An 18,712-nucleotide genomic window follows, 5' to 3' on the forward strand; every position below is an offset into this window, starting at 1 on the left:
CATTGATTGGAGGCTGGCAAAAAATGTATGTTAATGCAAAGAAATCAGAGAAATCTAGCAATGTTTTAATGACTTGATTCAAAATCAAGTAAGCTGAACCAATAAAATAATATACACAATATCTTCAATAATGTAAACTACACTAACAATTAAAAGAAAACCCAAATGATTTGGACTGAGAAGAGTTGAGAAATGCACGTTCCTCTTTCTGTTGGAAAGGTGGGGGATTCTGCACATAGAATGTTTGTTTCATATATTATCATATATAGTTGATGTGTTGGTTGGTTTAGCTTAACTATTTTTTGCTCTATCTTTTAAATATTCTTTGCTACAAAAGAAAGCTTATTAAGTAGAAGGGAGGAGAGAGGGCAAAAGGAAATGGATTTAGAAATGAAGATTTGGAGATGGGAAAGTAGATTTAAACATTTTTTGTGAATTAAAAAAATCAGTAAAACAAAACAAAAACACACAAAATGCATGGTTTAGAGTGGACTACATTACCTACATTTCCCTCCCCTTCCAGAGGAGATTTCTCTTATTACAAAGAACTACAAATAAAATTAAAAAACCTCACAACACTTCAGCAAAACTAACAAAACACATCATTCAGGTTTAACATTATATAGAGAGCCTTAAACCCCATATTTTTTGTTTCCATCCCACCCTCAAAGAAGAGGAACAGCTGTATTCTCATATCTCTTCTTTGGAACAGACTATACAGATGACTTCTAAGCCTTTTTCTGCTCTGACATTCTAGGATGCTGGTACTTCTTCCTCCTGTCACTTAGATGCCGCTAATTTCATCAGTGATCCCCTGGCTTAAGGATGAAGGAAAGCTTTGAAGCTTTGCTTACCACTGCTCACACTCAATACATAATAAAATCCTAATAAATGAAGCTCTTTTTCTTCTAGGTAAAGAATCTTTATGCAATAGATCCATTGTATGCACATACCACCCTTTCCTATCCCCTCCATTCCCTAGAGATTTGCACAAACACACATGTACACACACACACACACACACACACACACACACACACTCACACACACACACACTCACACACACACTCACTATCTCTTTAGTCATTCCAGGGGGAACACTCATTTTCTCTACAATGTCCTTCCATTGTGAGTGGTGATGGGTAATAGAGATGATGTAATAATAATTTTATTGGATCAATACATCATTTAGAAAATAAAAGCTCTCCCTTTCATCAGATGATGACCAGAAGGGGAAATGCCTGGGCTTGGCCAGTAATTTATGTCTGTCAAGTAGGAGGGAGAGTATCTCACCATCTCAATGAGCTTGTGTCTTTGTTTTTTATTAGCTTCCTGATAAGCAGCACCCATAAAAACATCCCTGGGAAGGCCTCTTTGAACAGTAAACAGTTAGCTTCAATAGCTATCAGTTAGCAGAGGAATCTAAACAGCCTTTTCTTTGGTCAAGTGGACAATAAGGTCAGTTTGATGGGGAAGGTTTTAGGCATCCTTCATTCCCTTTCTCTGCCTCCTCCCAACCCATCCCAAATATTTGGATCCCCATTTTACAGACGGGAAAAACTAAGTACTAAAAGAGTAAGTGATTTTAACCGGTCTCTATGGACAAAAATAACAAAGTTTTCCTCCAGACTTAAAATACTGGTCCATCTTATATTTTCTGTTTTCATTGAGAAATATGCCTACTATCAGCCAAGAAAATGCATGCACCAGCAAACTCAGAAAAAAAAAATTAGGATGGGTCCAGTAGAAATCAGGCTGACTAGGCAAGAATTTATCCTGAAGATATAATCATAGCACTAACACAGTATTTCTAGCTGCTGACGTTCACTGTCATCAGAACCATTTTATTTATGACACAGAATGCAAGTAAGTGTGTTGGAAGAGCTGGGCAACATTTTGCAGACTGGAGAAAAAGAAAGGATGCTGATTCAATTCAATTTAACAAACAGTTGCTGATAGATTTCCTTTTCTGCACAAGGTACCTTTCTTCTGAAGCATGGAAAGCATTTTCTCAAAGAGCTCAGGCAAAACAGAGAGTGAGAGACCTAGCTTTAATTTTGTAGATGAGGATACTAAAGGACCCAGGATAAATGACTTACCTAAGTACACACATCTTGAATCTTGAACTTATTATTTATCCTTAGTTTTTGTGTCATGCCACAAGTGGTATGAAGGTTAAAAATTTGTTTTTTCAAGTCAGATCAATTCAATTCATTGCAATGCAATACAATCCAACACACATTTATGAATCTACTTTGCGCTTAGTACTGGGAAATAGTATTCCTTAGTCACAGGTAGTCCACAGGCAAATAGAAGGGTAAAGGGAGGAGCTTTGAGGGCAGAGATAGAGGAAGTCTTATGAAAGAAGGAATCAGAGAAGGCTTCATGGAGAAGGCATCACTTGCAAGAGAGAGACAGATTTTAATTGGCAGGAGGAGAAGGGAAAACAATTTAAAAATGGGGGAGAAGTGTAGAATGAGAACTGGGGGCAGAAAGTAGTTCTGGGGGCATAGAGTATATGAAAGGATTGAGATGAAACATTTTTTCTAGTTGCTACAAAGACGTGAAGTGAACTCTATTTTTACACAGAGAAGACACAAAGTATGGCAGACAAGTGCTGTCCAGCTCCCTCTCTTCACAGTAGAAGTTCTTCACTGTCCTAGGATAATTCGGATAATTCACCCTGACCTTTTTTCCGCTTGCTTTGTTCCTGAGATCTGTCTACTAACAGAAGCTCAGAGCCAGGGTCAGTAACCAGAAGGATCTTGGAGCCCATGTGGTGCCCTTTGACTTCGGCTCCTCATTGCCTGGACACCGGCTGTGTGTGACTGTTGTCTTAGTTTAAGCTTCTTCATCCATATTGGGAATGGGAAGGAGAGGTTGGTGGAAGAGGGATGGGAGTTGAAAACCAAAGCTTTGGTTTGAAGAAAAAGCATAAAAGGAGAAGACAGGTTGTTGAAACATTAGCTCAATGGGAGAAGATAGAGAAATGAAATAATATATCACTGAAGAACAGAGTTAAAAGATTCCTAGGTAAAACCTTAAAGAAAGGGGATTTTGCATTTGAGTAATATTACTTTAATGTTTCAAAAAGCATTTTGAATGGAAGTCTTGATTCTCTGATCAATAGAGTCTAGTCTGCTGGACAAAAAATCAGGCTGTAATTGACAGAAACTAAAATAAGTTGTAAGAATACATCCCTTTCAGATTTGGGGTGCCCCCTTTGTGTCTTGTAAAGGTGGCAGACTTTTGAGTATCCCATTTATACTTTGTATTAGAGTAATAGGACATCTAGTAAGCCATCATCAGAGAAGGTGCTATGCTCTACGAGCAAAACAGAATTGAATTAGTACAGAAGGAATATGAGATATGCAAAGTAAGAGAAGCCGCTCCAAATGTTCATAGGGACTATTTGTGTACAACTGTGCATTCTGAACTCATATTCTTCTGATCAGCTACAGTCAGACACACTGCAACTCGATTTAATATAGTGATGTTATTTTGGTCCTCTTCAAGAACAAAGGACATCAACCATTATTTAGTGGTAGCCACTGTCCTAAGTGCTGGGCATACAAATACAAGAAAGCACAAAGACCCCTGCCCTTGGTGATCTTATTTTCTAATCAAAGAAAATAATATATAAAGGGGATCTGCAAGTATGGAAGAGGAGTGCACTGTTAAAATTGTAGGGGACACTACTCCCTGGTAAGCTAAGACTAAAGTTCACATATCAGATCTGGGGAAGAAAACTGATAATTTACGGTTCATGAAATATTTTCCTTTCAACAGCCCTTTAGGGTAGGGGGTGTAATGTTGTTTCTACTTTACAGATAAAGAAACAGATTCAGAGGATTTAAGCAATTTATTCAAATTCCAACATTCAGTCAAAGCAGGGACTCAAATTCAGACTTTTTGTCTGGTCTTAGCTTCTTTATCTGGAGACCAATACCAACCTATTAGCATTTATTTAGTCCTTGGATTCAAGACATAGAGATGGAATTGAATTAGAGTTCAATCCTTACACTTGGTGACTCCATGGCTATAGAAGCACATATCTTGGGTCTTGATTTAGAGAAGCCTCCAGCATAGGAAGTAGTTGCCTCAACATGGATTCTCTTTCCTAGCCAAGTGGTAATAGATAACCTAAGGCAGATTTGAGAAATATATCTTTATTTTATTTTTTTATTTTTTAAATAACTTTTTATTGACAGAACCCATGCCAGGGTAATTTTTTTTACAACATTATCCCTTGCACTCACTTCTGGTCCCACTTTTCCCCTCCCTCCATCCATCCCCTCCCCCAGATGGCAAGTAGTCCTTTACATGTTAAATAGGTTACAGTATATCCTAGATACAATATATGTTTGCAGAACCAAACAGTTCTCTTGTTGCACAGGGAGAATTGGATTCAGAAAGTATAAATAACCCGGGAAGAAAAACAAAAATGCAAGCAGTTTATATTCATTTCCCAGTGTTCTTTAATATATCTTTCTTTTAAATAATAGTCTTTTATTTTCAAAATATATGCAAAGATAGTTTTCAACATTGACCCCTGCAAAACCTGGTGTTACAAATTTTTCTTCCTCCCTTTCCTTCACCCCCTATTCTAGACAGCAAGTAATCCAATATATATTAAACATGGGCAATTCTTCTGTATATATTTCCACAATTATCATAGTGTACAAGAAAAATCAGATCAAAAAGGAAAAAAATGGAAAAGAAAACAAAATGCAAGTGAACAACAACAAAAAAGTGAAAATACTTGTAATCCACATTCAGTCCCCACAAGTTCTGTTTCTGGATGCAGATGGCTCTCTCCATCACAGACGGCACCGCAAAATGAGAAGGAAGGCTTGGATTACTACTGGCCTGGGAGATCCACAGTCCAAATTTTCATTTCCAGTTCAGTTATAAGCTTGCTAAATTATTTGAGGATGCTGTTATTCATTGTAAGTTGTTAGCCTTCTATGACTCTTCCCTTCCCTTTCAACCTTACATTATACCACTCCTCATTGCTTGCTCTAAATTCTAGTCCAGCTAAATTATTTGTTATCCCACATTTTCTGTCTTTATGCCTTTGATCATCTTGTCCCTCATTATGTCTGGAATGTCCTTTTCTTATTTCCTTCTTCCCTATGATTTCTTGCTCCTGATCTTTCTTATTCAGCCTTCAAGGCTCAGCTCAGATGCTACCTTCTTTTGGGAGAAGGAGAGGTTCTTTTTTTAAATTAAAGCTTTTTTCAAAACATATGCATAGATAATTTTCAACATTTACCCTTGCAAACCCTTGTGTTCCAAATCTTTCTCCCTCCCTTTACCTCGCCCTAAGTAATCCAATATATGTTAAACATGTACAATTCTTCTATACATATTATGACATTTAGCATGGTGCACAAGAAAAATCAGATCAAAAAGGAAAAAATATGGGAAAGAAAACAAAATGCAAACAAATAACAAAACCCCCAAAATACTATGTTGTGATCCACACTCAGTTCCCATAGTCTTCCTTCTGGATGCAGATGGCTCTCTTCATCACAAGACTATTGGAACTGGCCTGAATCACCTAACTGCTGAAAAGAGCCAAGTCCATCAGAATTGATCATTGAATAATCTTGCTGTTGCTGTATCCAATGTTCTCCTGATTTATTTATTTCACGTAGATATTATCTTCCCTATGAAGCTTTCCATAATTCCCCCAGCTAGAAGTAATCTTTTTCCTACCTGATCTCATAGGCACATGTTTTGTTTATATCCTATTTATATCTAGATTCTGTCTCTCCTACTTGAGTCCTTGAGGGTAAGAGCCATTTAAAATTGTCTCTATTTTCTCTAGCACCTAGCATAAACTAATTATTTTTAAATTTTATTTTTTTTATTAAAGCTTTTTATTTACAAAACATATACATGGATAATTTTTCAACATTGACCCTTGCAAAACCTTTTGTTCCAAATTTTCCCTCCATAGTCCAATATATGTTAAATACAGCATAAACCATTACAACCATAAATGCTTACTAAACAATTGTTGAATAAGTGAATGAATTTCTTTCCTCTTGAAGTTAGTGATTCCAATTGTAAAATCTCGTTACCAATCCCCCTATATGTCCCTATTTCAGAGGTATCAGGCTGAATAGAAACAAATTTTCTTTAAGATCTTTAATGGAAAAAGTATTATTTAAATAATATTTTCCAAAGTGCTTCCTGCAAAAATCCCGGGATAAGTGCTATTTTTGGTCCCCATTTTAGAGCTGAGGAAACTGAAGCTGAGAGTAGTTAAAAGACTTGCTTGGGTTCACAAATTCAAGCTAATATCTGAGGCTAGATCTCAATTTAGGTCTTCCTGATTAAAAATCCAGCACACTTAAAAATAGGACACGATTTGCCCCCATACCTTGAAAATATTTAGGAAAATAAAAAAGAGGGACTTTTAAATTTGAGACTCTCTGAAGCTGGACTAAAGGTTTTTTGAGTTTTAGCTGGCTGAGAGATTCCACAGGCCCTCATCTATCCCTGGACTCGTAAGTGAGCAATACTTTGGTACAGGGTTGAGTTACATCCCCAGTGCAGCTATAACTCAATCTGTATTCTCACCTCGAACAATTGTCCTCTAGCTTGTAAGTATTTTATAAAACTCCGTGGGGGACCTGGGTGGGCCCAGCACTGGGGGTTAGATTATACAGCTATACCCTTATGGCCGGGAAGGGGAATTTGAAACCTTCAAAGCAGAGTCACTCCCCATCAATGACTTTCTTGGGACATATTTCAATTTCCCCTTTATTACCCAGCTATGAAAATAATAAGACTTTTCAGGGGAACTTGGATTCTTTCTTTTGCCAGGTTTTTTCTTCTTTCCAGAACTGCTGGTCCCTCGGAGGCATGAACACCTTCAGGGAGGAAGCTCTTGTTCATCCTGCAACTCTGTTTGAATACCAGACTGGGTCTTAAAGACAATACTTGGGCCTGGGAGATTGAAAGACTAGACTCCTTGCTCATCCCTGGAAGGAAGATTTGGGTTTTTACATTTTCTCCAATCCCTACTTCTAGAGCCAGTGGATCGGCTGGATTGGGCCTGTCTAGGCCTGATGCAGAAAGGACTTCTTCTTTATTGAGCTGTGGGGTGGGGAGCAGATGCTGAGCAAAAACACACATTTCAAAGTGCCTCTGAGAGCGTAGCCTTTATGCCAGTATTTTAGTGGTGTCATAATCTTACTATGAATGCTCCCTGATGAGTGCAGATTGTAACCCATCCTTGCTTTCTCTTCATGCATATCTTTATAAAAAATTAATTTTTTTGTTCCATTTTAAGTTCTGAACTGGCTTCCTCCCTCCTTCCCTACCTCACACTGGAGAAAGCTACTATGTGACAGTTACACACACACACACACACACACACACACACACACACACACACACAAATACACAAATTCTCCATATTCTTTCTCTGGAGTTGGATAGCATCATCTTCACAGAAAAAAATGATTTAAATATTTACAATATTCTGAATAACTTGGTCATTCAAAGTTCTACAAACAAATAGTGTTGCTGTTACTTTATGCAGTAAATTATATATATATATGTACATATATATGTAATACAATACACTACAATACAATACTATATACTGTATATAACAATCTCTTGGTTCTGGTCATTTTACTCTTCATTACTTCAAATCTTTCCATGTTTTTCTAAAATCAATCTCATCATTACACACAGTAGTATTATATCATAACATGTATGAGCTCTTAACCACATGTTTCTATATACCCCCCAAATTCAAGTGCAATTTTGAGCTGTTAACCCCTTAAGATTTTTCATTTGACCTTTTAATAACTCAAAACTGCACTGATAATTTTGGGACTAATATTCATTTATTTATATATTAATAATATTTATATATTAAATATGTGGTATATATTTATATCAATATGTATATATTTATTACATTTTTATTTATATAGAGGATTCATGCGATGCACTTCTTTAATTCTTTTTTATAGTACAATGGCACTCAAGTTATCCATTTGTCATCCCTTGCTCTTGCCATACCATTGCCTTATCTCCTTTTTTGGCCATATGATACTTTTCACTTGCATATCAACTTCCAAAATATGCAATAGTCTACTTATGTCCAAAGTGGGACCTAAGAAACCTCTCTTTCTTGCATCAGAGCTGAGCCATTGATTCTTTCTGGACCATTCATTGCAACTCCAAATACCTTGAATAGGGAAGTACAGTGATGGGAGTCAAGGCTGTAGATCAGTTTAATATTGCTTAAGGAGGGTAGAAAGATAGCAGTAGGTGGCTTGAGTGGATAGAGTACTGGTCTGGAAGTCAGGAGAGCCTGAGTTCAAATCTATTCTCAGACGCTTACTAGCTACGTAACCCAGGACAAGTTTCTTAACCTTGATTGCCTAAAAAGCTAGATTAGATGTGAGTGGTATGGATGAAAAACACACATGTGTGTATGTGTACATTTACATATAGAGAGAGAAAGAAAGAGACATACATAGAGAGACAAAAACACAGAGAGAGATAGAGAGAAAGACAGAAAGAGATAAACACAAAGAGAAGGAAACAGCTCAGGGCTCATTTCTGGGTTTCTGGAGGATGTTGAATTTTTGGCTATAGGAGCTCTGGAAGTCACAGTGAGTTTGTAACTGACTTCATAATGGAATTCCTCTCTTAAGACAGAGAAATTATTACCTACACAGCTGGAGATTACCTTCCTCCCCCCAAAATGATACTATTCCTACCCTCAAACAACCTACATCCCACCCAAAGTTGGCTACCAACCAGGGAACATGTTGGGTTGGAGAGAGCTTTGCCTTAGAGTCAGAGAACATGGCTTCACATCTGGCCACTTTGGGCTAGTTTGGATCTAGATAACTCTTCACTTCTCTGGCCTCCAGTCTCTCAGATAAAACAAGCAGGGTAGTTTGATGACTAAACAGATCTCTTCCACTTCTATATTCTAAAACTCTAAGGGAAATTGTGATGTTAATGTCAGCATGTGAACTTACTGAAGCTCTAGAATTCCTTCTGCGGACTCTCAGCTGCCCGAGGTCCAAGGTTCTGAAAGCTCTGTTCTGCCTGTGCAGTCTAGTACCGTATTGCCCCTTGCTTCTGAGTTCAGGATTTGACAGTCATGGGGTAAGAGAGAACATGTCAGAGCCTTCCCTCCAATGGTTGCCCAATAAGGAAGGGGGAGATTTTCCATCTTAGCTGTTTCACAGGGGGCTGGAAACGGCCCAGCAGGGAGAGAGTCTGTGGGATGGCTGCAGATTCCTGGCGGGAAGGCTTTCCCCTCTTCTAGAGACTCTAGGGACTCAGGCAATCTCCCAGACCCCACAGAGGGGTTGAACTTCATGGCGCCCACTTCCCCATAAGTGTGATAGATGGGCTGCCTTTTCCTGATGGTTCAAATGCTTTGCATTGATTTGTGTATTAGTTTGTATATTGTTTTGAGAGACCAATTTAAAGCAAAGCTCTGCCCATCGTCCATCAAAGCTCTCTGGTGCTTTATCTTCATTTTGACTTGGCTCCTCAACAGGGTCTCTGGCAGGCTGCTGCCAAAAGAGAATAAGGAATCTCTATCCATCACCCAGAGAGAAAACTTCATTCCAGGTTTGTTCAGACTTCAGCTGAAAGCTGTGAAAGAATGCTCAGTGTTCACCAGTTCTCCTCTTTTGAAGGAGAGAAAAACTATTCACTTTTTAGTTGGTTCCTTACTTAGAAAATGGGGACATAATAGGAAGCCATGACTTCCATTTATAGATGAATAAAATTGAGGCAAAGTGACAGTATCATGGAGTAGAAGATAATACAAAGCGTCCTTTCTCACGATGCAAGTAGTATGGAGGTAGTTGGTCAGCAACCACTGAGTAAAAAAGTTACACTTTTTTAGAAAGTAGGGCCATAACTGAATGGAACAATGAAGTGGGAGCCCAGAACCGGGGTTTGGGGTACAGGTGGAGTCGCTATGATTATATTCCATTTTCTGTATTCTTATCCTAGAGTCAAATCCCATTCCTTGCCATCTACTTCCTCTTCAATTCCAAATGACTCCCAATAATCTGCCTTCCTCTTTCCCAGAAGAAGTAAAAAGGGATACTCCCATCAAATACATGCCCCAAGGCTACAATAGCAGGCCCACTATCACTCCTTGTTTGGGGATGGGAATAATAATGCTATGACAACCATGACATTTTGGGAACTTCTCATTGTACACAGTATTTTGTGGGCTGCTTTCCTCAAGGCTACAAAAAAGTGATGGACCGTTGCATTAATTATCCAGCACAGGGGTACATTACCTGGGTTGCTCCAGGTGACATTCTCCTTGGGCCACCAGCCCAGTGAATTTGTCACAAATATAAGCAAGGTTTGCAGTTTCCCTGTTGGCCACAAGAGGACAGTCAGCTTGTAGATCCTTGGCTTTTTTTTTTTTTTTTTCCCTCATTATGGTGAATTTAAGGTTTCATTTGGCAACATGATCTAATTTAGAAATAAACTAAGGGATAAAATGGGGGCAGTTAGGTGATGCAGTGAAGTAATCTGGAAGTAGGAAGACTTATCTTCTTGAGTTCAAATGTGACCTCAGACACTAGCTGTGTGATCCTGGGCAAGTCACTTAACCCTGTTTGTCTCATTTAAAAATGAGCTGGAGAAGAAAATGGCAAACCACTCAGAAAACCAAATGGGGTCATGAAGAATCAGATACCACACAACAACAACAACAGCAACAACAAACAAAATATAGAAAATATTAAATTCATATATGTATATGTATGTGTATGTATCTATATATGTCTAGACACATCCCCACCCAAAAAAACTCACTCCATTTTTGGATTGTTTTCTCTTTGGTCACAATTCCCCCACACTCATAGATTCCCAGCATGATTACATAGTTAATTGAATAAAGCAAACAAAAAAAGAAAATGGGTTACACATTTTTCAACTAGATCCACCAAATGCATTCATCTCATAAACCAGCTCCTATTTGCCTTTCTAGACTTTTAAGGGTGGTGAAAGGAAGCTCCTGAACCACCTTTCTTTGAGCTCTTGGGCAGGAGTAAGAAAAGAGTATGTGTGTCCAGGATCTCATCTCAGATCACAGACTATTACAAGGGAAAGCAGCAGGGAGTTGGGGGTTAGTGTTGGGAATTAGCTTCTCACAACCTCCCGTGGATATTTACAATCCTTTTGTGTCAGGCTCAGAATCCCCTTCTTGAAACACTGGTTTCCAATAAAGTCTAAGTTATTGTTTGATAAATTATCAGTCTTTAGCCCTGATAGCAGCAAAGATCTCCGAAGTTATAGTCCCAGAAGCTTTGTTCTAGTCATGGAAGTTTAGCATCAATCTTGCTTCCTCCTAATATCAAAGTTCTAGACGATTTCCAATTTTTTTATTTTTCTGTTTCTCACTAGTGATTTTTATTCCCTTGGAATTTTTTCAAATTCTGATTTGCCTCTCTTCAGCTTTATTGGACAAAAGGAATTATATATATATTTTAATTAAAAACAACATCTCCTTTCTTATGGAAACTAGTGGAAAGCACACTTTAAGTTAAATGAGCTGGGTTCAAATCTTAGCTCTGAAAATTACTACTCAGGACAATTAAGTGATCCCATTTCCCTTTCTGTAAAATGCTTATACTCCCTATCTCACAGGATTGTTGTTATGTAATCATTTTGTGAACTTTAAAGTGCTATATAAATATGGACTCCAATTCTTTCATAATAATTGAGATTGATTCTCAGATTGCATTCTTGCCATTGTATGATATTAGTATTTTCTAGACATACCAATGTGGCTCAAGAGCACTCTATGAGTGTATATTAACTTGATTTAGAGAGATACTGCATTAAAAATATCCATTTCTGTCTCTTATATTTATTGACCATTTCAAATAGACTTCTAAGTCAGTCTGAACTCAGATATTTCAGATAAGCAAAAGATCTCAGTTCTTTGGCTAGGACTGATTCACTCTCAGTCTACTGCAACAACTCTCTGGGGACTCAGGGAACAGGGAGGGAGATGAGCAAGAGCAGAAAGAAAGGAAGAAAGATACATGTTGTTGTTTTAAAGTGTATCGGTCTTAAGACATAGGCATCTTTAGCAGTAAGAGTTTGAAGATCAGTAAAAATTTGCTACAGATCAATGTGGTTCCCAGGTGGACAATTGGGAAACCTGCCCTGGATATGTTCTTTTTCTACTCCAGGGCTGACTTCTAGAACTATATAACTTGATAGGTTAACTATGTCCCATCAGACTCTTTCTGCCCCAAATCACTATATTTCCTAGAAATTTAATAGAGTGCAAGATCTGAAATCTGATCATAGATCTGCAAGATTATTATTGTTACTTCTGATTCTTGACATAATGGACTCGTCCAACTTCAAGATAATAATTCTCTTAGTGGTTCTTGGATCTTCCTAGCATATTCCTTGGGGAAAACAAAGGCTGGCTTATGTCTCTCCCAGGGCTCCCAGCTATCCTACAAGCACTGAAAGACAATAAAGGAATTACATCTTGAACAGAATTATTTAAGACATTATGGGATTTAGAAAAGACGTGTATTTTATACTTAAAAGAAAATCTGGGAAAGCAACTTTTGGAATCTATTTCCCTTTATAGGAACTCGGTTCACTGTCTCCATAATGTGATTAAACCATATACTGAAGTCCCTCTATCTCAAGAGGAATTAGCGGGTTTTGAGACCATTGCGACTTTCAATGTGGCACTTTCCCTCGATTTCTGGTAGCTCTTTGTAGCTGGCGGGCAACAGCTTCAAGTCAGGCTCAGCCAGCTCCCTTGCCTTACCTCAGAACCCTCTTGGCAAAACTCTAGCAGTCTGCCCTGGGCTTCTGTCCCTCTCTCCCAGGGAGTCCCAGTTGTTGTTTCCCTCACATTCACCAACCCAGAATTTCTTGCTGGGTTTTTCTTTATGCACTCTTGGGCTTCTTATCTGGCAAAAGATAAGCTCCCATTAGTGCATCCCCACTCCCTTATTTAATAGAGGAGGACACTGAGGTTCAGAATAGTTGAGAATCTTGCCCAAGCTTTATACAATCCCCTAGATAGCTAGAGATAGTAGAGCTGTCACTTGAACCCAGGGCTTTTGATTCCAAACCCCGTGCTCTTTTGATGGTACCCCAGAGTGAGAGAATACGGTTTGATTCTGCAGATAGTTGAATCTACATAGTAATGAAATACATTATAAGAGGGTCCTTAAAGAGCTACTTAACCCAGACATTTGCACAGTTACTCAGGGTGTGTGTATGTGTACTGTGGAGCAGGACAACGGTAAAAACCCGATGTTAGAAGTTATATCACTAATTTATTGTGTACAAATCTCTTCCCTCTCTGAGTGTTGGTTTCCTCATCTATAAAACAAAGAGGTTGGACCGGGTCATTTTATAAATTACTTTTAGCTTCACAAAAGTTCTGTCCGTGATCCTCAGTAGGCCCAGCATCACTTAATATTCTATCATCATCTCTTCAAGGACAGGGACTCTGTCAAGAGTTTCTTTTGCATCTTCCAGCCCCAAACGGAGCTAGACTCTGCACATGATAGGGTTCCGTTAATGCCTGTGACTGAGCACCTAGATGCCTCCTCCTGATTTATTAATGGCAAAAATGATGACTAGATTAAAAAAAAATCTCTCCTCAAAGAGAGGATGCAGTCACTTTGCCGCCATTTTGCTCTCCCGAGGGGACAGACTCTGGCTTCTCATTTGGTGGGCTGTCAAAGCCTCCTCTCCTGCTGGGAACAGGCGTGTGACAATTCAGCAGGAGCGATGGGGAATCCCCTCCTGGGGACAGCTTGCCTGTAGAGCCCTGGCTGTCAGGCCTGTCACCTACACGCCACAAGGACAAGACAAAGGCGCAAGGCCATCAGCTGCCTCTGCTCTCCTGATGACTGTCGGCAGCACATTCTGGTCTGAGGGGCTCCTGAACATAAATCAATCTGTAGCCGCCCTGGCTGACAGAACATAATGCAGCCAGGGATGGATTATCTTCCTTCCTTTTTTCCCTCTTTTTCCCCCCTTCTTCTTTTCACTGTTACAAGGAGAAGTGAGCTACATTGATTATTCTCCTCCTACACTGAGCCATGCGCCAGACCAGCCAGAAACTGCTCAGAGCCACAAACAGCAGCATCACTTTCTCTGCTGGATCAATGTCTCTTCTGGCATAATTTCACCCTCCTCCTCCATCCCTCTACCCACCCCACCTCACGTATCCTTAAGAACCAATCAAACTGAAAGTGTTCTCTTATAGAAAAAGCTCTGTTCCACATGATTTGGGTTTTAATCCTGATTCTGACATTTACTGTCTGTGTTCTTGGGTGAATCAGTCAACAAAAAAGCATTTGTCAAGAACCCAACACTGTTAAACTCTAGGGATGAAAAGAAAATGCAAAAACACTATCCCTACCCTCAAAGAGCTGCCATTCCTCTCTGGGCCTGCATCTGTTAAAAAAAAAAAAAAGGATTAGACTAACTGATCTTTCAGATCTTTTTTAATTTTGACATTCTTAAATTATGGATAATATGAATTTGTTATTCAAATTTTGAACTCTGTATAATTTTGAATTGTCATTCCTTGCACACATTCCTTATTCTCTCACCTTGTGCTTTTGCTTATGCTGTGAATAGGATCATAGATTTTGAGTGGGAATAATAGCAATGATTGCTAGCATTTATGCAGTGTTTTAAGGTTTACAAAGCAATTTACAAATATCTCATTTAATCCTCACAACTATCCTGGAGGGGAGGTGCTGCTATTATCTCCATTTTACAGATGAAGAAACTGAGATCCAAGGAGATGATGAATTTGCTCACCATTAGTAAATGCTTAAAGAAGATTTGAACTTAGTTCTGCCTCACTTTAAGCTCAGCGTGCTCTCTCTATTCCTCATCATGTTCCCTAATTTCTTTTCCTTATTCTAACCTCCATGTCTTGTTTGTTGACATTCTCCAGATCCCATCCAGAAACCACTTCCTGACATCCTTCACTGTCAGCCCTCCTTCCAAGGTAAAAGGGATTTCTTCCTCATCTGATCTTATAGAACTTGGTCCTTTTCTCATGCTTTATCATACTCTGTAGTATTCTCCTATGCATATATTTTATATCCCCAACTAGTTCTTAATTTCTTTGAGAGCAGGGACCTTATCTTACTGATCTCTATGTCCTTGAAGCTTAGAGACATTCCCTGCACATGCTCATTTTTTTTTTGGTGAAAAATCTATGATTTCAACAATATAGGTGCAACTACCCCTGACACAAATTACAACCTTATAAGAGTTGCCATGATAGAAAAAAAAATTATCACCTGGTAGCCAGTCTTCTAGTGATGAGCTTCTGTGGATGAAAGTTGATGAAAGACTTTGTCACTGGGTTATCAATGCCTTTTCACCTTAGGAGGATCTACCACAGTTTTGATATCTTAGGGTTGTCATCACACCAAACAGTAGATGCTTAATGTTTTCTGAATAAAAGGATGAAAGAACAAAGAAAGAAGAAAGGCAAAAGGAGGAAGAGAGAGAGGGAGAAGGAGAGAAGAACAGGGAGAGGGAGAGGAAAAGAGAGGGAGGAAAGGTGGGAAAGAGGGGGGAGGGAGAGAGAGAAAGAAAGAGAGGAGAGAGAGGAAGACAAAGAAGGGAGAAAGGGAGAGTAAGAAAGGAGAGAATAAGAAAGATAAAGAAGAGAAAGAGTAAAGGAGGAAAAAAGAAAAAAAGGAAAAGAGAAGGGAATAGATCAAGCAAGAAAGAAGGGGAGAGAAAAAGTAGTAGAGAAAAGGAGGGAGAAAGAAGGGAGAAGGTGGAAAGGAGAGAAAGAAAGAAGAAAAGGAGGGCAGGGAGGGGAAGAGAAAGTAAAAATGAAAGCTGAAACTAGGTCAGGTCTGGAGCTTTAATGGCACCAATCCTTGAAGTAAACTAGCAGAATCATAATTGGAACTGTTTCTTTGTCTCAAAGCATTGAATTTAGCAGATATTGAAACCGCTTATAGTCCTCTACTTTCAGCAGTAGAAAAATGTTGAACTGGATACCTAGTTAGTAAAAGGAATTATTTAAAATGGGTAAATACCAGATGGTACACTTCTTTAACCTTATCATCATAGCCTATGTGGGCTCTTGTTTGGCCTAGCTCCACTCTGCTACCCTACCCAGAATCTGGAAGCCTTCCTAGGCTTGTGGTGTACTGAGATCCCTACCTATGGGGGCATCTTAGTCTGAGAACTTGCTATTTGATCTGAGCACTGTTTGTGTTACCCCTGGATTAAAAATGGCTTGTTATTGTTCCTGTCCTGAGGACCAAGCAATACTGAATCAAGTCTCCAGCAGAGTAAAGTTGCAATGCACAGGAAACACTTGGACCTGTTTGTTGTCAAGACTGCCTTTCTTGTTGCCACTATTAATAAAACATTTGCCAGAGGGGACATTTCTATTGGGATCATGGAAGTTTTTCTATGTAATAATAGTTCCCATTTATGTAATGATTTTAAAATTAGAGCACTTTACTGATAATAACCCTATATAGTATAGGTATTATTCTCTCTGTGGGAGGCTCAATATTTTATTTATTTATTTTGCTGAGGCAATTGGGGTTAAATGACTTGCTCAGGATCACACAGCTAGAAACTATTAAGTGTCTGAGGCTGGTCTCCTGACTTTAGAGCCAGTTCTCTATCCATTGAACCATCTAGCTGCCCCCAGGACCAATATTCTTAAGGGCCATCCCACCTCTAAATCAATAGTTATTTTTTCATAAAATTCAAAGAAGTTATCTTTGGCTTCGGATTGGCTCTGCCTCCATTGATGCAGCTTCCTGGTCACTTAGGGGCATAAAAGTTTCATATACCTCAGGACTTTTCAGATCCATGTCTGTCTGAAAGTCAATTGAGTCACTCCACCCTGCCCCACTGAATGGATGTCTGTACATATGGAGATGAGGGGAACTGTTTCCACAAAGTATCCTGATAATCTATTAGACCTATTATTATTATTACTAGGCTTAGTGAAGTTTTAAGCTATAAAAATTTATTTTTTATTAAGCTATCAAGGTTTAAAACTCCACTAAGACTTTTGGGAGACCTTGTAGCTAAAGTCCAATATATATATTTTTTTGCATATTTCTGCTATATTAAGGCTAAATAAACCTTTTGTCAATTGTTCAATGATTTATGAGTCTTAATTTGTTTTGAAATGGAACTTAAATTAACAGTATTCTGGCATCAAGTTTTATCCCTAACTCTCCCCCATTTATTATATACGGGAATTGAGGTAACAAGTGGTTAAATGACGGCACAAAATCCTATAGCTTAGTTGATAGCCTTGTTAGGATTTGAATTTAGTTCTTTTGGATCAAACTATTATATTATAGCTGCTTTACTTAATTTTTTCCCTGCAAATAGATTTTATTCTTTCTCTCCCGTTATATGTAAAACAAATTTTTTTTGAGTTCCAAATTCTGTCCCTTCCCTCTCCCCTTCTCTGAGATGGTAAGCGATCTGATACAGGCTATACATTGCTGCTTTATTTTACACAGAATAATATACATTTGGGCTGATACCAAACTAAATGAAGCAACATTAGGATCTAGTGTCATCTGTCTTTTTCTTGTCTCCTTCCTTCTAATTTTAGGTGTCACCTCTTATTTTCAGTGTCCCCATTAAAAGCCTGTTTTTTTTCTACCTCTCAGCTCTGAATCCATCTTATCCTATTCCTCCCTTAAACCTTCTCCTCTATTCTTAAAAAAAGAAAAAATACTTGTTTAGTAATAAACTATTAGAGCAGGAAGAGATGAGAAATCATTGAATCTCTGAGTTGGAAGAGACCACGGAGTTTATCTCATTCAGTTTAAGCCTGATCAGCAATCTTGCCCATAACCTTTCTGACATGGGATCAATTCAGCTTCAATCAATCAATCAAACAACAAGTATTTATTAAGAGTTTACTGAATGCTGGGTACTGTGTTAGTCACTTTTACTTGAAGACTTCTAGGAATATTGACTTTATTACTTCCTTATACCATACATTTGGCCAAAGTGGGAAGAGGCAATATTTGGGACTGTCATCCACTATTTTCTAGGGATTTTTCTTCTGACTTTCAGTAACCTCCTTACCTTTAGCCCTTATTTTTTTGGGGGGGTTCTAAATGTCAGACCCTAATTAACAGAAAGACATTCTCAAAAGAATCTAAAATCTGTTTTTTGTTTGTTTTGACAAATTTCACCTTTTATTTTTAACTGTGCCCTTTGAAGCTCAGCAAAACTGTCTTTCCCTCTCCCTATGATGGTCCTTCAAACAGTTGATCACCTGCTATATCTGTTTAAAGTCTTCTCTTCCACAAGCTAAACATCTCCAGTTCCTTCAATAAATCCTTTTAAAGGTTCTGAGGTCTCCCTGGATAACCTCCTCTTCAATCTTCAAGGGACTTTAGAAATTGCCAACTTCATTCCTCTCATTTTACAGAGGAAACTGAGGCCTAGAGATACCAAATGCCCTTGTCAGCATCACATAGTCATACAAGCATATCATTTTAGAGTTGGGAAAACCAAGGCAAGAGTGATTTGTCTGAAGTCAGGCAAGGGCAGATATAGTGACAGATATAGGAAAGAAGCCAGAAACATTACCTGCTTTGGGGATATCAAGACTCTAGCTGGAAGTCTGCCCATCCTCTTCTCCAGTTAATTCTTATTTTTA

The sequence above is a fragment of the Antechinus flavipes genome, chromosome 5 (genome assembly GCF_016432865.1).
Source record: "Antechinus flavipes isolate AdamAnt ecotype Samford, QLD, Australia chromosome 5, AdamAnt_v2, whole genome shotgun sequence".
NCBI lineage: Eukaryota > Metazoa > Chordata > Mammalia > Dasyuromorphia > Dasyuridae > Antechinus > Antechinus flavipes.